Here is a 12,542-nt window from a genome sequence, read left to right as displayed (position 1 = left end):
GGCCCCTGCTCAGCCTGCTTTCTTATGCAACACAGGCCCACCTGCCCAGGGGTGGCACCACCCACAGTGGGCTGGGCCCTCCCACATCACTCATCAAGAAGGTGCCCCTCAGACATGGCCACAGGCCAGTCCAATAGAGGCAATACCCCAACTTAGGAGCCCTCAACACAGGTTGGACAAGTTGACACTAAAGCTATCCAGCACAATTGACCCCTTGTCAACTTGACACACAAACATCACTATTAAACCATAAACTTTCCAATTTTTGTCCCCAAGGTATGTTAATATCACAACATAAGACAGTACAACCTTAAAACCCCCCACAGTCCTTAAAAAACCCAAACACGCCTAAGTCCATAGTTTCTTTTAAAAGTCTCTTAACTGTGGGTGGGATTCTGTAAAATCCAAAACAAGTACTGTCTTATTTCAAAGGGAAGAATCAGGCACACCTAAGCAAAACCAAAGTCCAGTGAAGTAGCTTGAGGCTGGACATCTGGGATTCATTCACGACAGTCTGGGCTCCAAAGGGTACTGGCAGCTTCACTGCTCTGACTCTGCAGTCCACAGCACACTCAGCTTGTCTCACAGACCCAGGCCAGCTCCATTCCACACTTACTGCTGTCCTTAGTGGTTGTCCCATGGTCCTGGCATCTCCAGAAAGCTGGGGTCTCCACTGAAACTGAGGCTACGCCTTCACCAATGGCCTCTTCTTGCCTCTTGGGGTGCAAGCCTCAGATTCTCTCCATGACCCCTTCAGTCCTGGGGTCTTTGCTACAACTGAAGCTGTACTTTCACCTATGGCCTTTCCTGGCCTCTCAGAGTGCCATGCCTCAGCTGCTCTCTGTGACCCCTTCACGCTTTCAACACCAGAACCATTCAGGAGACTATTACACATTAGCAAGTCCTGCTTCTAGCTAGAGGTGGAGGCTCGGGATCCCTCTCGACTGCAGCTTCTGTGTTCTGGACTACAGCTTCTGTGTTCTGACCCTGAGAAATATTTCCTAGAAGATTTCACCAACATCAATTGTCCCAGATGCAGGAGACTCTTACACATTACCAAGTCCTGCTTCCAGCTTGAAATAGAGGTGTGGGTCCCCTCTGCGTGCTGCCCCTGAGGAAATACCTCCCAGAAGATTCCACAACAGTGATGCTGGTCTCTTGTTACTTACAGCTGATTTTTCAGCCCCAACTAACCAGCATCAATTGTCCCAGTGAAGCAAAGGTTTTACTTCAGGTTCTGGTCTCTTCTTAATCACAGCTGATTCTTCAGCCCCAGCTGACCAGAGCCCACAGATTTTCAATCTAAAATCTCACATGAACAGCCCTGATGGTCTCTGCTTCCTTTTGAAGCCAGGCCTCCATTGTCTACAACTCTTTCAGCATAACTGTTCCAAGTTCCACAGCAACAAACTCTGAGCACTCAATGGCTTTTCCAGCCCAAAGTTCCAAACACTTCCACACTCCTCCCCAAAACACCAAGGTCAGTCGGTTACAGCAATATCCCACTCTCGGGACCAATTTCTGTTCTGGTTTGTTTCCTCATTGCTGTGACAAAATACTCTGACCACTACCAACTTGGGGAGGAAAGGGTTTATTCAGCTTACATACCCTGGGTCACAGTTCATCCAGGAGCCCAAGGTTGGAACTCAGTGCAAGAACCTGGAGGCAGAAGCCTGAGCACAGGCCATGGAGGAATTCTGCTTACTGGCTTGCTCCACTGGCCCCTGCTCAGCCTGCTTTCTTATGCAACACAGAGCCACCTGCCCAGGGGTGGCACCACCCATAATGGGCTGGGCCCTCCCACATCACTGATCAAGAAGATGCCCCTCAGACATGGCCACAGGCCAGTCCAATAGAGGCAATTTCCCAATTGTGGCTCCCTCAACCCAGGTGTGTCAAGTTGATGCTAAAGCTATCTAGCACAATACTATTTCCCATGTATTAATAGTGCATTGCCTTTGTCCACTTTCCTACAAAAATGAATATTTGGGTTGTTTCCATATCTTGGTCCTTGTGAACAATGGGGGGACAAATATGAGAAACAGGTAGCTCCTTGAGATATTGGTTTTAATTTTAATGCCTAACCAGAGTAGGACTGTTGGATAATGTGATGATTCTATTTTTAATATTTTGAGGCACCTCTACAATAGCAGCGGTAGCATCTTCAGTGTTATGTTCATTATATGACACTTCTGCAACCTGGTTATTTTGTTTTGGTTTTGCCCAATCTCATGATTTTTGCTCAGCATTACCATTATAAGGAGTTTCTGATTTATTCACAAAATATTGAATTGAAAACCTCTGGAATTATGATCAGAAGAAGGAGAAGGAGAAGAGGAAGAAGGAGGAGGAGGAGGAGGAGGAAGAGGAGGAGGAGGGGAGGAGGAGGAGGATTCAATCAGATTTATATGTAAGTATAAAATGTCTATGCCAAGTACCTACATAATTAAAGTAGTTGCAAATAAGAAAAACGGGTCTTTAGTTATCCCTGTAAAAATTCCTGAAATTTTACAAATAAATCATTGAAGCCCAGAACAATTAAACTACAAGGTATGTTTATACACCATTACAATTTACCTGCATTACTCAAGACATTAATTTCCCTGTTCACAATCCCCAGTCATCAAGTTAATTCTTCTGTAAATGCTGCAGGATAAAAACTCTCCTGGCTCTCTTCCTGCCCTTCTCTTTACATAGTACATGGTCTCAGGCATTATACCTGGCAGAGTGAAAAATCAAATGTTTCAACATTTTGGGAACCGTGACCCTTTCAAGTATCACTAATTTTTAAGTGGCAAAAATATGTTAATTTAAGACTCAGGAATGTGGCTCATTTGGTAGAGTTCTTGCCTAATACATGCACTGGGTCCTCAACCTGCACTGCATGGAATCAGAGAGAGGTGGGATGGTACATGCTTTTAACTCCAGCACATCAAAGGTGGAGACAGAGGATCAAATGTTCAAGGTCATCTTTAGATCACTAATTTTTAAGTGGCAAAAATATGTTAATTTAAGACTCAGGAATGTGGCTCATTTGGTAGAGTTCTTGCCTAATACATGCACTGGGTCCTCAACCTGCACTGCATGGAATCAGAGAGAGGTGGGATGGTACATGCTTTTAACTCCAGCACATCAAAGGTGGAGACAGAGGATCAAATGTTCAAGGTCATCTTTAGTTAAATACTGAATTCAATGTCAGGAGGGCTGTTGAAGGGCCCTGCCCAAAAAAAAAAAAAATCTTAATCTTGGTTAGTGACTGGAAATAAGAAAGAAATGACATTTAAATCATGAATGCACTTGGCTTCCTCCTCTGTGTAAATGTGTAGCCTGTGTACGTGCTTCCTCTCTGAATGCCATCACTGCATTAAACATTTAGTATTACCATTATGGACAATAGATGCAAGTCTCAGGAGGCAGATGGTTCTTTAAAGATAGCAGTTATAAATATATGATACTTTAAAAGCAAAGTGCAAAAGGGGAAAGTGAAATGGATATGGTCACAGTTCCTCAAAGACGGAAGAAAATAATTTCCCAGTGATAGCATCATGAGGTGCTTGTCAGTGCATTTTGCTCACACGTTTCTGTCCAATTCGGGAAGAGCAACAAAACCCATAATTACCTGCATAACTGGTATGGAATAATATTAAGTATGTTATTATAAAAACATGCTTCCATTTCTCTGAAAATCACATGTGAATGAAAGCAGACTTGAGACATTGAGTTAAATAAAGTGAGACAAGAGGTAGATGATTCATCTGGCATGTTAGGAAAATGGCATGATAGAGCACACTACTAATTTCTGAGACGCAGAATGAAACAGAACTGTTTTCAGTGGTTTCCTCATTTTTGGCAAAAGGGAATTTTCTAATTAATTTGTAGACTAAAATTAACTTCTCAGTCAAGCTAAACCATGGGCAGACACCGTGGTGTCCGCTCAGTTGCACTGCACCTGGTACAACTGAAGGAATTTCCCAAGACAAATGCTTGCCTTTGCTAACATGACAGGATACACTTCAAAATTCATTACACAGAGATAGGCTGTAATTACACACAAGACTGTCTCAACATCTTTCCACTGCTTTATAGACTAGGGTGATCAGTTCCACCATTCTTCTTTTCCCTGTCTTTTCTCCATTGAACATACATAGTTTAGAACTTTCTATTTCATCCTATGCAGGAGATATTGTCTACATATCTAAAATAAGCTATACCCACCAAAGATGTACTTCTGACATTAAATCGATATTAAAAGATTATTGCACAATTTCATTGGGCAAATGGGGAAGAAGAGACATAAAGTTTAGAAAAATTAAAATGCACCTAAACTGTTGTCACACTTATTTTCTTTAAATTGGCCCTTTCTCCTACAGGCTCAAGAGGGATATTTATATGTTCAGTATTAAGCATTATAATACAAGACAGTTTAATTTCACAGAAAAAGTGTCCAGACTGTCTACCACATAACTTGACACACAATAGATATAGGGAGAAAAAAATTGGGGCTGGAGAGATGACTCAGCAGTTAAGAGCACTGCCTGGTCTTGGAAAGGGCTTGGGTTCAATTAACCTCACCCACATGGTGGCAAACAACTGTCTCCAGTATCCACCTGCCTCTGCCTCCCGAATGCTGGGATTAAAGCCATATGTCACCATACCTGGCCTGAAAATACTTCTTAAAATCTGTGTTAAAAGAGGCCTACCTAGAATGGCAATGGGTAAGAACATTAAAAATCAGCTGTTTTTCTTACCTTCCCTTAGGATCTTATTTTCCCTCTCATAGTCCCCTTCCTAGTTACAAAGCCGATAACCTCCCCCCCCATACATATATGTGCATGCATAATGAGAGTAATAGAATTCATGTGAAAGGAGAGCAGAAGGGGGCAGGGGCTACTGGAAGGAGGAAGGGGGCCAGCAAGAGGAAAAGGAGGATCCACAAAACCAAAGTATGTATGCAAATGCCACAATGAAAGCCATTGCTTTGTGCACCTGTTTTTTAAAAACATTAAAAATTCAGCCTTAATCCCAGCACTTGGGAGGCAGAGGCAAGCAGATCTCTGTGAGTTCAAGGCCACTCTGGTCTACATAGTGAGTACCAGAACAGCTGGGGCTACAGGGAGACCGTATCAAAAAAAAAAAAAAAAAAAAAAAAAAAAAAAAAAAAAAAGTCAGCTCTTCTATAAAAACAACAAGAATACTGTTTTAAAACAGTATCAAAATCAGTTTTTCTGAAATGTGTAAGTTAATGCCTCATGACACTCCCAGGAGTGCTTATTGAAGACAAGCGCTTTAATTTCAATAGTGTAAGATCCGTAGAGTTTTAAATTGCACTATATCCATGCCTTCTTGATAGCTCTTTCACACTCAATACAGCTCCAAAAGCAGGGTTCAGAATCAGTAGCTACAGAATACAGAATGACAGGGATTGTTTGAGAGCATCAGAATGATGAATAGCAGGGCCTCCCTCCAAAATATCAGTCCCAGAGAATTGCAATTCCTTGGCATGTCTGGAGATTTCTTGAAGAAGCACCATTTACATGGTTTCTCTTTATTTGACCAAACTCATGCTTTGCTATCAAACTGGAACTTCCTACCTCTGGAGCATTTAGAGAAGAAAATATGGCAATTGTTTAGCATCATAGCCACCTCAGGCAATGCTACCAACACAGGCAAACAGGGGAGTGACTTCAAAACTTAAAAGGAATATCAGAGAAATAATATGTTGAAACACTGAAATTTGTCAGAAATTTCCTGGGACTGTAGAAGGCCTGTGGATGTGATGTGAAGGCCAGTGCCTCATAACCACAGTACATCTGAACTAATATTGGGCTGGACCACTGACTGGCACTGAGGCTCTGTGAAAGTAGGAGTTGCAGGTTATGTCAGAGCTACAAATGGCCAGAGTACTGAAACACATACAGAAAGTGCAAAATCAAGGAGAGAGAAAGTGAAGGGATAAAAAAAGATACAACTGCAAATGGAAACAAAACCTGAAAAATAATAGCTATTTTTATTTGAAATAAAAGAGACTCTAAACAAAATACTATGTGACAAAACGAAAAACACATCATAAAGATAATGGGATCAAATCAAACACCAGAAAGAGCAATCGTAAATATTTATGAATTACACGTTAGGGCAACCGATTACACAAAGCACACACTAGTGATCTAAAAAGAGAGATAAACTTCAATACTATGATAGTTGGTGACTTTAGCTCATACTTGTCAATGGGCTGGTCATCCAAACTAAAGCAATCAGCAAAGACATATCATTGTTTTTCTGTGATCCCATACTATTATTTTGTGTGCCTTCATCTCATATACTATTATTCTGTTTCCTAGCTATGCCTTCCCTCTCTCTTCTTTTGTCAATTCATGTTAATATTTTGCCATAACTAATTTTTAAATTCCTAGTTTATTCAACAAGAATCACGGGTCCTTTCTGCTCTATTCTTATTGATGATGACAGAAGGACTGTGGGTACCAAGAAAGTCTTCGGTATCATTGACAAAAAGAATTTTAAAATTGACATGGTAGAGAAACTCTGGGTAAGTTTATTTGACTCAGAAAGAGTAAGTCCTGAAGAGAAACCTGGGAAGGGTCATTCTTGGGGGCAGGGCAGAGGAGGGGGCAAGAGCAGGCAGGCTCAACAGAAAGTTGAACTGCCAGGGTTCAAAAGGACATGGCTCATTAATGGAAGAGTTTATGCCTCCTTTTTTCTTGTCATGTCCTCAAGCACATCATTTTCCTTGTTAGTTTTTGGTATAGAAAAGTTTTCTTCCAGATGCAAAGCAAGAAGTGATCCTTAATGCAAGTGATCTTTTATTGTTCACGTAAAATAATGCTACTTTGTCCAGCCCCTGTAGGTATTTGCTGTTACATTGAAGGATGTTATAAATATTGTCCAGACATGGTATTTACTATCTATATCAAATGATCTCTGATGGTTTTCACCAGAGGATATGATCAGGTTATAGCCAGTTCTGGCATACAGCTGTTGACATTGAACAAATGATGCCCAGAAAGCAGCTGGCTGCAGAAGCTTTTGTTTTTTCCCATTTTTAACTGCCTATTGCCTCCTCTGATTTGGGACTTTTTTGTCCTTTCTTGTGGTCCATTAAATGCAGTTCTAACAAAGTTTGTATGTATATATGTTTGCATGAAAATGTCAGGGAAAACTCAATTGGTTTCTGCTACATATATAAAGCTGGTTTGTTATTGAGTTGCTGGTGGTCATAGTGGTGGTGTGACTGTAGTCTGCTTTCTCTCCTCTGAATGGTAGTGGAGATAGAGGCCTTAAAAGAAGGCTTCCCATTAAAAAGACCCCATATGAAACTGGAAGAGCTACCCATCTGAACAAATAGGTCAATTACAAAATAGAAACAAAACAAATTTGAGAATGTAAAACCATGCTCCAAATGTTAAAGTCTCTTAAATAACAAATGGTTAGAATGTTGGACAAAAAAAGTTTAAATCGTAGATTTAGGACTGATCAATACACTGAAAGTGACTTAATAAACAGAAGATGAATGAAGAAATCAATTCAAGACTTGGATGAAAAATTCAAAAACTTGGATGAAAAATTCCCCAAATAAATATTGTGGAAAAAGTGAAATAATAGAAATAAAAAGTCTGATAAAACAAAAATTGAAACATTATATAAACTGTCATGGGACAGGGGTGAAAGGAGACTCCCTGGAAGGAAAGGTAGAATGCAACACTACAAGGGGGGAAAAGGGAGTAATAGAGTGGGAAGGGGTTAAATAGGTTGCAAATGGTAGAACAGGCAGAGAAGGGAGTACGGGAGGGAAAGCCAACTCTAAGGGCTTTAGAAAAAGCCATATGGAAAATTATCACCATAGAAACTACTTAAAGTATATACACATACATTATAAAAATAAATTAAAAGGAGTTACCTTAGGGTTGATGAGATTGCTCAGTGGTTAAGAGCACTGGCTACTCTTGAAGAGGACCCAGGTTCAATTCCCAACACCCACATGGTAGCTAACAACTATCCATAACTCCAGTTCCAAAAGATTCAACACCCTCTTCTGACCTCCAAGAGCACTTCACAACACAGGTGCACTTACATACATGCAGGGAATACCCTCATACACATAAAATAAAAATAATAAATAAAACATTTTTAAAGTAGTTACCTTATAAGAGGGGACATATCTCTACAAGACACCATAGGCTTGCAAAGTAAAATCCCAGTGCCAGGAGTGTACTCCCTCTTTTGAAGCTGATGACCAGGCATCCCATAGACCCTTAGACAATACTGATTACTTTCCCTGCTCTTCATTACCCACTAGAACTTCACAGTAAGGCCTTATTGTTGAAGGCACTACAAATACGAACTATAGAACAAACAAGGAGAAATCAAGCTGGTTCTGACTTCAAAGCCTCATCTCTAATGCCTATCTTTCAAACTGGTGGAAGGTGCTATGTAGGCTACTGAAGAGAAAATTTAGCATGAATCTTACCCAGCTATGACTCCTGTGAACTACAACAACTGGTCTGGAAGATACGCTTACTTGTGCAAAACTGGCATCAAAATTACATAGGAGTAACCAACTACTTTTTAATTAGATTTAAGGTCCACTTCATAGGATCTAAGCTAAGAATCTTTGGTATAGAAGACAGAGTGAAATAAAATACCAAAGATAAAAGAAAAAAGAAAATATTATATAAGCTATAACCAACAGATTATATTTCAACAAAAGTGATTAAAGAGATTGATAAGCTATTATGTTCAGATAAATAATAAAGAAAAAAAAGCTATCATGGCAATAACATTCACTAACTATAGCACATGATTAAGAGAACCAAGCTGGGGCTGGAGAGATGGCTCAGAGGTTAAGAACATTGATTGTTCTTATAGAAGACCCAGGTTCAGATCCCAGAACCCACATGGCAGCTAAAACTGTCCATAACTCCAGTTCCAGGGGATCTGGCAGCCTCTTCTGTCCTCCGCGGGCATTGCAAAACATGGGTGCACTTACCTACATGCAGGCATAGCACTCATATACATAAAATAAAAATAATAAAATATTTTAAGGAAAGCCAAGCTAAAAGTCTTTGGTATAAAGGAAGGGGTGAAAATGTAAATTAAATGAACAAAAAATGCTGAAAATGAAATTATATTGAAAGATATCCAAAACTGATACCATCTAGCAGGTGAGATTTTTCTCCATTGACTAAAGAACTAAAAGATAGGAAAACAGGACTTCGCCCACTGCACTTGACGCCCACAACCTCATTCACTCTCCCAGCTCCCCCATCCCATCTCTCTTTCTAGCACGGGCACTGGCCCATTTCTTCTCTTGGCACCCCAGACTTCTGGACTACCCTCTTGGCCCAGACTCCACTCTGCTTCCTGATCCTTTGCTCCCAGACCAACTCAAATCCTCAATCTAGTTCTCTGGAGCCCTTAAACCCTGTTCCTTCCCACACCTCACCTTTGCATACCTGAGACAAGTCTTCATCCCTGGCTGTCACACCACCAACCTGGATTACTGAAATCAGCCTCCTTCCCTGCTTGCTCTAGATTCCTGAGACCAGTTTCCTTCCCTAACTGCCTGAGAGTCCTGAATTATAACTCTACCTAGCATTCCTCCCAAATTGTACTGTGCCTGCTGACTAGAGGGATCCAGATTTCAGGAAAAAGGCTGAGAGCATCTGATCCTCATCCCACTTGGACATCTGTGGAAACTCCTGAACAGCAGGATGAAAGCCATCTGCCCCCTCCAATATAAAATCAAACAAGAGAACCTGAGTCCTAGACCAACCACCTTTTGATGCCCAAAGAAGCAGATATAAACTCAACAAAGGAAGGCTTGAGTCTCACACAAGAATCAGAAACTACACAAGAAATCCACAGGTCAACATCACAGAAAAAAAAAAAAAAAAACATGAAAAACCAAAATAATATATCCCCACCAAGCACCAATAGTCCCCTAGAGGAGTACAATACGAACCCCCTAGAGATAACACAGGACATGGAATTCAAAAGAACAATTATAAACATGATAAAAGAATTCAGTGAATTTAAAGAATACACAAACCAAAAAAAAATCAGAGAATTGAAAGAAGATAAGGATAAACTTCTGAATGAATTCAGAAAAGAGTTAGAAATATTACAGAATAATCAGACTGAAATGAAGAGGGAAGTAAAACTCTCAGTAAGCCAATTAGAAATGACAGGAGAAAGCCTCACCAATAGGATGAATGACATAGAAAACAGACTATGAAGACTAGACAATAAAGAGAATGAATTAGACCGCTCAAGTAAAGATTATGGAAAATTTAAGAAAACACAAGAATGGAACATGTAGGAATTGTGTGACACCATAAAAAGGCCAAACTATGCATGATAGGCATAGAGGAAGGAGACAAATCTCAGGATAACAGTATGGACCAGATCTTCAACAGGATTTTAAAAGAACATTTCCCAAAATTAAAGAAAGACATGCCCATACAAATACAAAAAGCACATAGAATGCCAAATAGACAGGACCAGAAAAGAAACTCTCCACGGCACATCAGAGTAAAAACACTAAATGTACAGAACAAAGAGAAAATAGTGAAAGTTGAAAACAACAAGTCACATATAAAGGAAAACCCATCAGAATTACAGCTGATTTTTCAGTGTAAACTATGAAAGCCAGAAGAGCCTGGACCAAAGTATTCCCAGTTCTAAATGGCCACAGATGCCAACCCAGATTACCCAGAAAAAATGTCTATTATAATCGATGGGGAAAGAAAAATCTTCCATGATATAAATAGGCTGAACAAATTCATGTCCACAAAACCAGCCCTTCAGAGAGTTCTTGAAGCAATACAAAGAGCTGAAGAATGGAAGGACTATACCCAAGGGGTAACAGGAAGAAACTTAATGAAGATACACTAAGAATGCAAACAGAAATCAAAATGACAGGAATCAATACACATCTTCCATTAACAACTTTAAATACCAATGGACTGAAATCCTCAGTCCAGGGACACAGGCTAGTTGAATGGATTAAGAAACAAAACCCACCTATTTGTCATCTGCAAGAAACCCATCTCACTTTCAAGGATGGGCACTACCTTAAGGTGAAAGTATGGAAAAAAAAATATTGCAAGCAAATGGTACTAAGAAAAAAGCAGGTGTTGCAATTTTAATATCTGACAAAATAGACTTCAAATGAAAACTATCAGAATAGATAATGAGGGCCTCTTCATTCTGATCAAAGGAACAATTGTTCAAGAAGCTATTACAATCATGAACATGTATTAACCAAACTCTGGTGCACAGTGCTACAGGACTTTAAGACCCAGATTAACCCCAACTCCTTAATATTAGGGGACTTCAATACCCCATTGTCTCTATTACATATGTCAACAGGACAGAGAATTAACAGAGAGACACCTGAATTAAACAATACTGTACATCAAACAGGTTTAACAGACATGTACTGAATAGTCCACCCAAGCACCAAAGAATATACTTTCTACTCAGCCTCCATGGAACTATGTCCAAAATTGACCATATACTGGGGCATGAAACAAGCCTCAACAAATACAAAAAGATTGAAACAATTCCATGCATTCTACCAGACCACAATGAAATAAAGCTTAAAATCAACACCGGAAGAACCCCTAGTAACTACATGAACACATGGAAAGTAAGCAACACACTCCTGAATGATGAATGGGTCAAAGGAGAAATTAAGAAAGAAATAAAAGCACTGCTGGGATTAAATGAAAAGGACAATACAACACAACAAAACCTCTGGGACAGGTTGAAAGCAGTCACAAGAGGGAAGTTTAATAGTTCGAAGTGCCTACAATAAAAAAAAAATCAGAAAGAACATAAATGACTTAACACTGAAACTCAAGATACTTGAAAAGCAACGAGAAATGATACCCAAACCTAGCAGACAAGAAGAAATAACAAAAGTCAGAACAGAAATTGATGAAATAGAAACAATGAAAACAATACAAAAAAAATCAATGAATTCAAGGGCTGGTTCTTTGAAAAGATAAACAAGACTGACAGACCCTTAGTCCAGTTAACTAAAAGAAAGAAAGAGCACAATCCAAATCAACAAAATTGGAGATGAAAGGGGAAACCTCACAACAGACACCAAAAAGACCCAGAACATTAAAAGGGAATACTTTAAAAACCTGTACACTACAAAATATGAAAACATAAAAGAAATGGATGGGTATCTAAAAGCATGGGAATCACCAAAACTAGACCAAGAAGAGATTAACAGCTTAAACAGGCTGGTAACACATAAGGAAATTGAAAGAGTAATTTAAAACCTCTCAAATAAAAAAGCCTAGTACCAGATGAATTTACAGCAGAATTCTACCAGACATTTAAAGAAGGTCTTCATCTTCATCCAATACTACTTAATTTATTCAAAAAGATAGAAATGGTGGGAGAACTCCCAAATTCCATCTATGATTCCAGCATCACTCTAATACCAAAATCAGGTAAAGATACAACCAAAAAAGAAAGCTATAGACCCACATCCTTAATGAACATAAATG

The sequence above is a fragment of the Nannospalax galili genome, unplaced genomic scaffold (genome assembly GCF_000622305.1).
Source record: "Nannospalax galili isolate Female #2095 unplaced genomic scaffold, S.galili_v1.0 scaffold16, whole genome shotgun sequence".
Classification (NCBI taxonomy): domain Eukaryota; kingdom Metazoa; phylum Chordata; class Mammalia; order Rodentia; family Spalacidae; genus Nannospalax; species Nannospalax galili.
Note: the sequence above shows the minus strand (reverse complement) of the source record.